Below are 13,080 nucleotides of genomic sequence, written 5' to 3' on the forward strand. Positions count from 1 at the left end.
TATAAAATTTATGCTTTAATCTCTCTAATATTTTAATGTTATTTATTTTTATCTTTTAAGAAATTTTAATCTTAAAGTTAAAGGCATAACTTTTATTGTTTTAATCTTTTATTTATTGTTTCCTTTTAAGGGTATAATTTTTTATTGTTTTAATCTCTTATTTATTGTTCTTTTTAGAAAAAAAAATCAATGAATATTCCTTTTCTACAGATGAATTTGTGAAGAGTTAAAGATTTTTATATTATTTCTTAGTTTCTCATAAAATTCATTTTGTATTATTTTGTATTAATTTTTAAATTTTTATATTCAATAATTTTTCATATAAATTACATTAGGCAAGTAAATTTATATATTAATTTAATTAAAAATAAAAGTACAATTTTGCTCACATGTTATTTTATAAATTCCATGTTAAAGCTATTGTTTGATATTATATTAGTTTGTGTTTCTTATTTTTCACAATGTAGTTGTGATTTTATTTTTGATTACTTTTTTATGTTAATTGTTAGATTTCAAGTAGTTTTAATTAATTCATATAAGCAAATAAAATTCTATCAAAACTAAAAATTTTAATTTCCACACTTTTGGTAACAATTTTCATTTATTTGTAGAAATCACAAAATATAAAATTTATTTTTATGTTGAAAATTCTATTATCAATTATAATTAAAATGTTGGTGTGTTTGAGATGCCTTCAATTTATTAGTTGTACAATTTTTAAATTATGATAATTGTTTTTTGCCTTTTTGAATTTATTTCTTTGTCAAATATATTAATTTGTTATTTACATTTGTTATTGATGGTTTGAGTAGTACTATATGTCAAAGATATTAGTTTAATATATTTTCTTAATTATCACATAATAATATATTTAAAAAAATCATAAAATGTACCTTACAAATTATTTCTAAAAGAAATATAAGATATATATTATGGATAACGTTATATTAGAATGTATATCATACAAGATAATATTTTTAATTATATTTTACCAAATTCCAAGTAAATATCAAAATAAGAAAAAAAAGTTATGCTTATTATAATCTTTAATAAAATTTTTCTTTTAATCATTTATTTAATACAAAAATTGATTTATTTGTAAAAGAATACAAAGATCTTTAACTTTCTTGTTATAAACTTTTATAATGCTAAAATTAAAAGTTTCATTCTCATAATAATTTATGATTAATATTATTTATATTTTAAAAAATTAAAATAAATAATTAACATTGATTCAAATAAAAATATTAAAAAAAACTTAAACAATAAGTGTTACTCATATAAATAACTCATTATTTTTTATAATTGATTTTATCATCATTTTTAATTATAAAAAAGAATAAAAAAAATTGAGATTGGTACTAAATGATATAACACTCAAAAATATTATTTTTTATTTGTTTTAAGGACTCTACAAAATATGTTATATTTAAACAATATGTTATATTTAATTGTATTAGTCAAATTCCACGTAGATTTAAAAATAAGCAAAAGAATCCATTGATTGTAATTTTAAATAAAATTTCTTTTATTCATTTATTTGACACAAAAGCAATTGATTTATTTTAAAGAATATGTAAAAACTTCTCAATTTCATGTTGAAAACTTTTGATAATGTTAAAAGAAAAAGCTTCATTATATTAATTTATGGTTAACGTTATTTATATTTTTAAAAAATTTAAAGTAAATATTTGATATTGATTCAAATAAATATATTAAAAGTAAAACTTAAAATATAAGTGTTACTCATGCAAATAAATATTGATTTTATATAGTTCATTTTTTTACATCATTTTGATTAAAAAAAGTTGAGTATTGAGTAGTTTCAAATTGATAACAAATAACCTAACACTAAAATTATTATTTTTTTATTTGCTTTAAGAATTCTACAAAATAAGTTATATTTTAAATAAAAGTTATAATAATTAAAATATATTATATTTTTAGTAGGATTATGTGATGCACTATAAAAAATAAATATTTTGTAGAAGTTAAATAAATAATAATTATAATAATTTATGATTCATGAATATCTTAATCATTGATATTATAATAAGTTTCATTAAACTTCTTATTTTCATGTACCAACATTAAAACATTAAAACATTAATGAAAATGAATAAATATTGGAGTTAGGAGGACAATTTAATAAACCTAAAAATTTTCATTTGGAACTCTTTTGTTACACATTTATATTATATATACATGATTGTTTAGTGATAATTAGGTCAATTTGAATAATGATTTTTTTTATTTTTATCATTTTTTTAATTCAAGTATAATTAATTTACTAAAATGTCTTTTTTTAAAAGTTCTACGTTGTCAAATAAAAAATACATATATTTCGATATTTATAGACAATTAATAACTATTTAAGTTTTTTAGTGTTGGTTGTAACTAAAATTAGTTTATTCAAATTTAGAAAATGATGAAATTGAGTTGGAACTTTCATTATACTTTTCAAGTTCTTATGCATCAAATGAAAAAAAAAAAATTGCATACATAATAAATTTTGCATTTCATTTTCATTTATAAAAAAAATTACATGTTTGATTTGTTTGTCAAATTAAATTTTTAATCGTTATTTTTTAAAAGATAATGAAAATAAAATTTGTTAAAAATATAATATTTTAAAATTTTAAAACTAATTATTCTAAAATTATATTTTAAAAAATTTCTTGAAATCAATACGCAATTTAATTTGATTATTTTGTATTCATTAATTTTAGAATCTAAAACAAAAAAATATTATGCTTTCTTATATTTCTTATAAATATGAATATCTAATTATTCATATTATTCATATTATCAACGACCTTATATTAATTATTTATAAATTTCACAATTATACATTAAATAATTAGTAATTTAAAATAAGAAAAAAGTTTCGATATGGATACCACTTAATTATATTTCTTATAATAATTATAGTAATCAATAATTATCCTTTCGTGTGAACAATCGACAACTTTTATGTAACATAAAATAAAAAACTCAAGTTTTAAAAGTTTGCTTTATAGATGGAAACAGTTGACGCTCTTTTTGTAGTTAATACGTAATATGCTTTTATGAATGCTAAAAAAATGCAATAATTGACATTGAAACATAGGTATAAATATATGAGGTGCAACGATATTTATCTGTTAATAATTTTAGTTGTAAAATTTTTTTTGACTTCCATACTTTATAATATCTACTTCATAAAATAGAATTAAGAGAGATAAATAATGATGATTATATAACATAATAAATAAATTTAATATCTATATGATTTAATATGATGATTCATAATAACATAATTGTCATTTTCATTTCATATCTATTGGTTAAAATATTGATTTTAAATGATGATTTATATATAATAATGAAATTATTATTTTCAATTCAAATTCTTACTTTTGAAAAAAACATATACACAAAAATGAAAATGAAAATCTATTTAAGCTAAACTTAACCTTCTTTTGATCTTGATAGCTATATGTTCATCGTCATTAAGATATCTAATTTAAGGGATACCAAAAGTATGAGAAGATGTGTGTGTATTGTAGACACCACAATCTGTCCGAGGGTCTATATTTGATTTTTGCTAAGAAAAAAATAAAAAAATTAAAAAAAACTGAAAAAAATGAAATAAGAGGTAGTTGAGTTTGATTGGGATTATGTGTTTGAATTTGAGCTGAGTTGGAATTTCTGTTCAGATTTGGGCTTTGATCATATAAATACCCACACAGAACATACAAAAAACACAGAAAACATAGCAAGGAGAAAGCAAAAAAAAATTTTGGAGTTTTTTAGGTTAAAAAAAATTTTTGGAAATTTTTTGAAAAACTTCAGATTTCGGTGACATTTTTCGATGTCGGTTGAATTTTTTGACAGGTTTCCCAGAATTCGATTAAAGGTTTTGGTATTAGTTGAATTTTTCAGTGAATTTCCCATAAACCAACCTAGATTCTAGTGAGATTTTCAGAATCCGATAAAAGATTCAACTGGAGTTTATCTAGGTTAGAGAGAGAGGGAGAGAAAAGAAAGAGGAAGAAAGAGAGAAAAAAAAGTAAAATCTAAGGAAAAAAGGTTGAGTGCTGCTTTTTATACCAGCTCTAAAACGATATCATTTTAGTGTTTTAATTTAGCCCAAGATCTGTGCATTTTACTGCTGGGCCACCCGTCCCGAACGCTCGACCCGCCTTTAACCTACATCTTTACATTTGGCTCCAGTTGAGTCAAGCCGTAAACCCAACTGCCAAGCCAAGCCTTTAAGTCATCTCTTGAACCTGAAGCCAAGCCGCGCCAAATAGCTTAGTTGAGCCATTTTATTTTTTGGTTTTTTTGTATTTATTTTTGTATTTATATGTTTATTTTTTTAGTATTTTTGCATGATTAAATTTAGAAAAAGAATAAAAATAAAAAATAAAATATTTTTTGAGAATAAATATCAATTATCCAATGATGAAATTTATATAAATTTTCAATAGCAATTTTCTATAAAATTTATAAGTGAAAAATTTTGTTTAAATTTGTCCCAAATTGTGGAATAATTTAGATAAAATTTTAATAACAATAATTAATATTTGTTTTCAATAAAAAAATAAGAAAAGAGAGAAAAAATAAAAAATTTTGGTTGAAAATATTTTACAATTATCCAATGATGAGATTCTTATAAATTTTGAATGGTAAATTTTTAAGAAATTTCTTTAAATTTGTCCCAAATGATTGAAAATTTTAAATAAAATTTCAATAAAAAATAATTATCATATTATTTTCTTTCAAAAAAAAAAGAAAAAAAAATTCTAAATAGGCTCAAATGGTGAAAAATTTAGAAATTTTGAAAAAGAAAATATTTCTAAATTGACCAAAATGTGAAAAATTTTAAAATCCAACAAAAAATAACAAAAAAAGAAAAAGAAAATTTCTAAACAGGCCCAAATACTAAAAAATTTAGAAATTCAAAAAGAAAAATATTTATAATTTGGCCTAAATGATTGAATAATTAGATATATTTTCAACAAAAAATAAATAATTAATTAACCTTTTTTCGATGACGGAACCTCTTCAAGAAAATAAATAGGATTTTTAAATACTTTCGAGGTGAGAAAATATTTTTAAAAATTCTATCAAATTGATGGAAGAATCTTATAAATTATTTTCAATATTTAACGTAAAATTTTGAAATCATTAGACTCAAGATCCTAGGATAAATTTAAAACAAAATGGTACCATCATTCGGATGGGCATGTGGGAGTGCTATAATCTTTTCCACATGTAACTGAACTCTCGAACTCTGTTCTGATTTGTAGACCCAAACCTATTCTTTTGAGGACCCTTAGTTAAGCTTAAAAATTCGTTAAGATGATATATTCCTTAGGTGACCAATCACACCTAATTAAAAAAAATTAGTGACGACTCTATCTATTTGTTAAATCTAGCTATAGATTTTTGGATCTATATGTTATGACATGTATTTGACAAGACACTAAGGATTTAATGAAAAATGATAAATCATATTTCACTTTTGAAATCATGGTTAGCATGTATGAGCTTTGAAAGATAATTCATTATAATATAAATTTCATGTAACTTTTCACTTCTAAGTACATACATACACAAAAAGAATTAGTATTAGGGGTTTAATGTAAAATTAATAAAGCTCATGGCTATCTAAATGTGTTTATTTATTTATTTAGATTTCCTTCTCAAAATAATTTTTTGTTAGAACAATACTTTCATTTAGTTAATAAAAAGAATTCATTTAATTTTTTTTCTTATTATCTATCCCTTTAAATACAAACTTTTAGTGATATTATACGTTTCAGATAGTACAAACATAAACAAGAGACAAAGTAAAAAATATTTATTATTTATTTGATTTAATATATTAAAAATAATTTATTCCTCATTTATTTTTAGGTAATGTTAGGTTTCCAAACAATAAAACAAATACTAATTTTTTTAATCTTTTTTTAGTATAACTTAGTTTAAATAAAAATAAAAATATTAAAAGTCAGCACAAATTTCAATGTTTGTAAGTATTAATTATTTTTGAATAAATAAATATAAAAAATAAAATATGAAGAGTTAGCATATTTCATATTTATCTATATATATAATTAGATTCCAAACAATAAATATGTTAATTAATGGTGCATATATATTGCATATTAAGTTGTTAGGGTATGTTAGGTAAATAAGATTATGATATGATAGGGTAAGATAATATTATGAATAAGATTAAATTAACTAATGTTATCCTATCTTATATTTGATATTTGCAAAAAATTAAAATATGATAATTTATTTATTTGTCAAAATTATCTTTTATTAAAGTTTATAAAATTTAAATTATTGATGTGATTTGTAAAGGTATAATAAAATATGTAAATTCAATTTTATAAATTAAAAATAAAAATAATCTTCTCTGTTTTAGAAAGATTAAATCATTTTATACCAAGAAAAAGAAATGATAATCATCATATTTTATTCATTATCTTATGCATCAAATATGATCTTAATTCATTATTTATTTGAAATAAAAAGTAAAATATGAAATATTAGAATATTATTTTTTTATGTTTTCATATTTTATTAATTAATAACTTTAAAATAAAAAAGAAAGAAAATATATAAATTAACATTTCAAACTTTCATTATTTTCTACTACCAAAACAAATTAAAATGATAGGATAAAAAATATATAAATATTATCATATTAATTTCAATATTTTCATAACCAATTTGTTTTTAAAAACTTTTCATATTTTACAAACAATTGGATTTAAACAAAAATGATAAAGATATGAAGTCATACATTATATTAATTTCAATATAGAGATCTAATTATGCAATTGTAAAATTAATTTGTTTTATACTCTTTTATAACTTTATATATGATAAATATTTTTATAAATTGACCATTAGATTTAATAAACTACTTGTACCTATCATTCACAAAAGTTTGAAGTCAATTCGATATTCCTATCATTTCGAACTAAAGTAATATCATTTTTAATATATACTAATGATTAAAATTTTATTATTATCATACAAATAAATTAACAAATATTTTAAATTTACTTGATATTTGGCAATACATGATATACTTAAATAGAACATAAAATTCAATGGTTAGATTAACAAATATAAATTATATAAAAAGATATGAGATTGTTTAAAATTAATTTAGTTTTACACAAGTCTAAGTAGATCCCTTTTCATTTCAGATTTTCATATTTCTTTATTTAATGATTTTTAAATAAATCTTTGAAAGGAAAAAAAATAAATTATCCTTGTTTAAAAAGTTTTCATATTTTACTAATTACTTACATTTAATTAATAGTGGAGAGACCAAAAATCACATATCATTATTATATTAATTTTAATTTATACATATTTAATGAATTAATGATTTGAATATAAATTTTTAAAAAATAAAGAATATAAGTAAAATATACTAACTTCTTACTTTTATTTCTTTTACAGATTTCACGATTTCATTTATCTTTAACAAAAAATTTTTCAATATAATTGTTATTTTATTTTATTTTTAATTTTGTTTGTTTTTTATTTTTAAAAGACTAATCGTGCGAAGTAGGGGCAAAAAAACCTAGCTAATAATGATATTGTTAATTTAAAAAATACATCAACATTAGATCTTAAATTGAACATTTAACCAAAATAATTAAAAAAAAAGGTAATTTTGTTGAAAGTTGAGGCTATTTATTTCTCTCACATTTGCATTGCTTAAAAAGAAATGAAAAAAAGCTTATGAATCTTAACCATTTATATCAAAATATTTCAAAACGTTTGAGTTATTTTAGTGTTGAGAAAAAGAAAAGCTACATTAATTTTAAATTCAATCTTAAATATAAAGATTGACTTAACAAATAAAAACTATACTATTTTGTTACTTTTTTTTTGTTAAAAATATTATATAGCTTTGGTTTAAATCTAAAAAATTAGAAAGCAAAATGGGAAATTCCTCTTAGCATGTTTTATTCCGAAAGGTGACTACCTCTCTATTTTGTCCTCGAATGGGACCTTTAAAGTATTTTTTTATATACCTATTTACCCTTTTTTTTAGAAATTTTTTGTTTGGATTGTTCGTTCTGAAAATAAAAAGAGAAGTTTCCTGATTAAGAAACTTATGGGCCAAAAATTGGTAGCCCCTAAAACTCTTACAAAGCAATTATAGATCACTCTATCGCAACCTTTTCAAAAAGACCAAATTTGCTTGCATTCTTTTTTCTTTTTTTTTTGTTTGCAGTTGAAACTCCTACCTAAGTAGGAAAAGATAGAAGAATTCTTTTCTTTGGGCATCCTTATCTCAATCAAAATTTCTCAAAATTCTCATCGTTAAAGTTTACTATTATTATTGCTGCCCATCATAAAAAGTGTCAGCATCGCCTTCGTTTCTTTCTTTTGAAGTAATCTTGTCTTGTTTTTTGTCTTTTATTGACCAGTTATTTAGCTACTAGTAATAGTATGAAACCTTTGTTGTTTAATTTTATTGATTTTAGTATTTTTACTCCCTCTCATGAGAAAGTTATCGAATCTTAATTTTAGAAAGTAGAAGAAAGTTAAGAACAAGATCAAAAACGAGAACTAAAAGAAAAAATGGTGGGCAAATTCTTACTTTTGTTTTTCAATTATATTTAATAAAATAATTTTTGGTTTTTCTCTTTTTTTTTTCATCATTTAATTGCAATGGCATGTTATAGATCTTAGGATCCTTGGATAGTGGTTTAGTTTTATCATGTTGGATTAATTTACATTTATATTTCTTACTTATGTTTAATAACTTACCCCATGAACTATAAATTTTTTTTTTTTAAATATGAAGAGGATGGAGAATTTTTATCATCGATCTTGTCAATTTGCAAAATTTTATCATAAAATCTTGATGAAGTTATGCTCATTTTTTTATATTAATATGGCTTTAGTTTCATATGGCTTGATAGATTTAATTCATTTTCTAAAAGAAATGTTTTATACTGATGTTTCAAGAAAAATATATTTTTAAGAATATATATACTTCTATGTTGTTTCCTATATGATGTTGATCATATGAATACAAATAACCTCAACTCACATGATTCAAAGAGTTAGAATATTTTTTGTCATGGAAAGGTTGCTTTTGCAACTTGAACCTATAACCCAACTCATCATCAATCAATCTCTTAATTGTGCCAATACTTAAATGCTTCATATAAGTGAATTTTATATCTCAAGCTTCAGCCACTTATAATGCATTTGTTCATAGTATAAACGATGCTGGTAGAGTATTATAACACTTAATAGTTTCTTTATTTATCTATTTTTTTTTTATAATTTTTCATATATGAAGATAAGATTTTTAAGTGCTTTGAATATTTTTGTATCTATGTGATCAAGTTTTATTCTTTGAACTCGAATGTATTCAAGTAACTTAAGTTTGATTTTTTTTTCAATTTCTATATGTCTTTCAGTTTCAAATGTATTAGAACCAATATTTAAACTCTTTGTCTTACTCTAACAACTGTTAAATATACAGTAACGTATCATTTAATTAATTCATTTTTTTTGTTGATTATATAAAGTAATTCTCATTATTTAGATGATTAACGTTTAAAATGTTTTTCAGGTTGATTGCCATCCAGACACCATTAGCATAGTTACAATGATAATAGGCTATGCGAGATTAAAGGTATTTACTAATATTTTTACTTTTTCCCGTTTTGATCTTATCTATCTATAACATTATATAAAAAAAATCCCTTACCTCTCAACTTCTCAATTTATTGGACATGAAATCATTGTATTTAAAAATAATTAGAAGGGTAATTGAGGAAGGAAAGAAAAAATGGAGAGAAAAAAGAAAAATCAAAAGAAAGATTCCAGAAATATATGTAGATGCTTCACATTTTGCTTTCCTTAAGAACCAAATATATGCAGCTTTTGGAGTCTTCCATAAGTCCATTGGCTTATATAATTTTCTTTCTTTTTTGGTTTTTGTTCTTTTTTTTTTGTCTTAATCAAGGTAATTTTTCTGTTTTCATTTTCTCAATTTATTTATTTTTTAAATATTTATTTTAGTTTTTAATTGTTTAATTGAGTTATTTATTAACAATCTTTGGATTTGATCTTAATTTTGACCGTAGAGTACTAACATTTTCTCTTCTTAAATCCCATTTCCTTTTTCTAGGTTCTTTTTGGTTTTTTTTTTCGTCAAGTTTTACTCTTCAAGAAAGATATCTAGAAAGATTACCAAAGTATGTTCCTTTTCTCAAGTTATCTAGTCTAGGTTTTTAGTTTCTAATGTATTGGAAGATGAATGGGTTGATGGGTATTATTGCTTTGTCATTATATGATTTAAAGGTTGGATTTTTTTTTTCACTTTTAATTTTGTTTTGATAAGTTTATTTGATATTGAAAGGAAGAAGAATGTAGGGGGTTTTGAAATGGAATATGTTATAAGAACTGGGCTCCATGACATCAATTTGGCTTCAAAAAAAGCTAAAGAAATAGGTTGGTTTTCTTTTCTCTTTTCTTTTAATGTTAGCAAAAGGAAAAAAAAAAACTAAGGAAGTAAACTTTTTATTTTTTCATTGGAAATAAAGTCATTTTCAATAATTTTAACCTTTAACATTTGTTTAAATAATTAGATGGTGCTATAGTAATTTGTCATAGTAGGCTTATATCTTTATTGGTAAATATTAAATACCTTTTCATTGTATATTTTTTTTGTCTATTTTGTCTTTCAAATATAAGCTATGTTTTTTTTTTTTTATCTCATGCTTCTGTTTGATTTGTTAAAAATAATTTTAGTAGGGAGTTTGATAGAAATAATAAGTTTGTTAGAAAAAAAATAACTATATTCTCTTAAACTGCCTTTATATTATGCTGTAAAAGAATCATTGAAACAAATAGGGCCAAAGCTTATGTGTTGTTATGCATGAATTGAGATTAATTTGAATTGTGATTGATAAAGTTTGTCTTATTTAATTATTGATCTTAGAGAAAATCATTTTTAAGTGCAAATGTCAAATGAGATTGCTTTGTTCATCTTTAAAAATAAGTGATTTCATTTACGTTTCAAATTTCAGTTCTCATAATATATATTTTGACTTCGACAAGCTAGTAAAGGTTTAGTTATTGACCATGCAAATTAACTCATCTATCTATTGTAAGATGAAGTCCCATCCATCTAGCTTATTTTTATAATAGAATGGATATCTTTGTATTGTCATGTGTTATCTCTATTAATATTATTAATAATGATTGTGTTTTCTATTTCTTGGGATGTTGGGATAGGTTATTGACATTGTTACAGGAAATCTTGACAAAATAATTGATGTTAATTAATACCCTCTTAAAACTACTAAAAGATCAAATTTATGTCGATAGGCATTGGAATTTAGGGGTTTGCAAACAAATTCATCTTACTTGGAATGGCCTTTGAATAGCCTAAGGTATATTTGATTACAAATACATTAATTTGGTATACTTTTTTTAATCTAACTTAGTTTTGTCTCATAGTGTATTGGTTTTGAATTTTAGGCTCAATAGCTGAACAGAGACATATTTGAGACCATATGCTAACATGCTCTGAAAGCTTCTTTTGATTTAGTTGAGAAAGAAAACCCATATTAGACATATAATGGGAGTCTTATGAGCATGCTAGGTGATTTTCATATATTTTTTAAAATGCATGAAAGTATTTGGATTTTAGTTATTCAATGTAAGTGCAATGCCTTAAATGCTCATTTCTTGCTGATCCATTTTGCTCACGTTGAGTTTTCTGTTAAATTGCAAGGTATTCTTCACCAGACATAGGGTGCTACTCCTTTAAATTAGTGGAATTGGAATGTTCTTAGGGATATGATGCTAAGAATGGAGTGAGAAATTCACTTTTGTTAGCACCTATGCCTATTGCTTCAACTAGTCATATTCTAAGAAATAATGAATGCTTTGAGCCATATACTTTCAATATCTATAGTCATAGAGTTCCGAGGTAATAATTCCTTATTTCCCTTTATTCATCTTCTTTCATTTATTTGTTTTCTATTCCTTAAAACTTATTTTCTGTCTATCTTTAGTGGGGAGTTTATGGTGGTGAATAAGCATCTTCTTCATGACTTAACTATGATGGGTTTTTGGTCTCTTATTATTAAGAAAAACATAATATATAAAGATGGTTCTGTTGAGAATATTTCAAAAATACCTCAAGAACTTAAAGCAATTTACATGTGTGAATTGTTATTTTTTCTATGGTCTTTCTCTCGACTATAGCCCATACGTGTATTCTTTTTTTTTTTTACCTTTAAATGTGAACTATGAAACTAAGGCTTATATTAATCTATACATCTATTACTTATAATAAAAGGAGTCACCAGCTCCAATTTTCTACACACATATTAAATGTCTTGAAAAATAAATTAGAAGATAGTTTTAGGCAATAAAAATTCTTTACATTGTTTACTTTAACCAACCCAACTTTTTAGAGGTTGAAGTTTCTACAATTTTAAAGGTGGATTCTTAAGCATAGAGTCATCAAAATTAAGTTTGGCTTTACATGTGATAGAAACTCTAAATATCTAAAAGTGGTTTATTTACTGGTTTTTTCAGGTTTCTAGTAAGTTTTCTTTGATTTTTAAATTTTGAATTTTTTTTTGGCTTGATTTTGAGGTTGTATTTCTGGGATTATCAAAAGAAATTGGTAGGTTTTTTTTTTTTTCATATTTGTTGTTAGTTTTTCTTTTTCTAGGTTATATTGTTTTTAAGTTTTTTTTTTTTTTTTGTGAGGCTGCTCTATGAAAGCTTATTCCTTTTTTTTTCCCTTTTCTTGGTTATATGAACTATAAAAAATTCTATGTATTTCTTTTAAGTGAAAAAAATGTTGTGTTTTCTATTACTGTACTATTTGATTATTTATGGTTATTAAAGCTTTCATATTCTTCTATTCTCGAGGTAAAATATTTTTGAAATAATTTTCCTTTCCTTCTATTAGAAAGAATAAATAAAATTTTTAAGTATTTGAAAGTATTATCTGTTGTTGTTGGGGTTAGACAGTTAAGGGTTAGATTTAAAGCAAAGCTGAGAAAATTATTA

General features: G+C 22.3%; 1 pseudogene; it reads left to right on the plus strand.

Moving 5' to 3' along the window:
- Window positions 1–11,016: 11,016 nt before the first annotated feature.
- LOC149513565 (ribonucleoside-diphosphate reductase large subunit-like) lies at window positions 11,017–12,261 on the plus strand (annotated as a pseudogene).
- The last annotated feature ends 819 nt before the right edge of the window (window positions 12,262–13,080 follow it).

Source organism: Durio zibethinus, chromosome 19, assembly GCF_047325235.1.
Source record: "Durio zibethinus cultivar Kanyao isolate XHJ-2024 chromosome 19, ASM4732523v1, whole genome shotgun sequence".
Taxonomy (NCBI): Eukaryota; Viridiplantae; Streptophyta; class Magnoliopsida; order Malvales; family Malvaceae; genus Durio; species Durio zibethinus.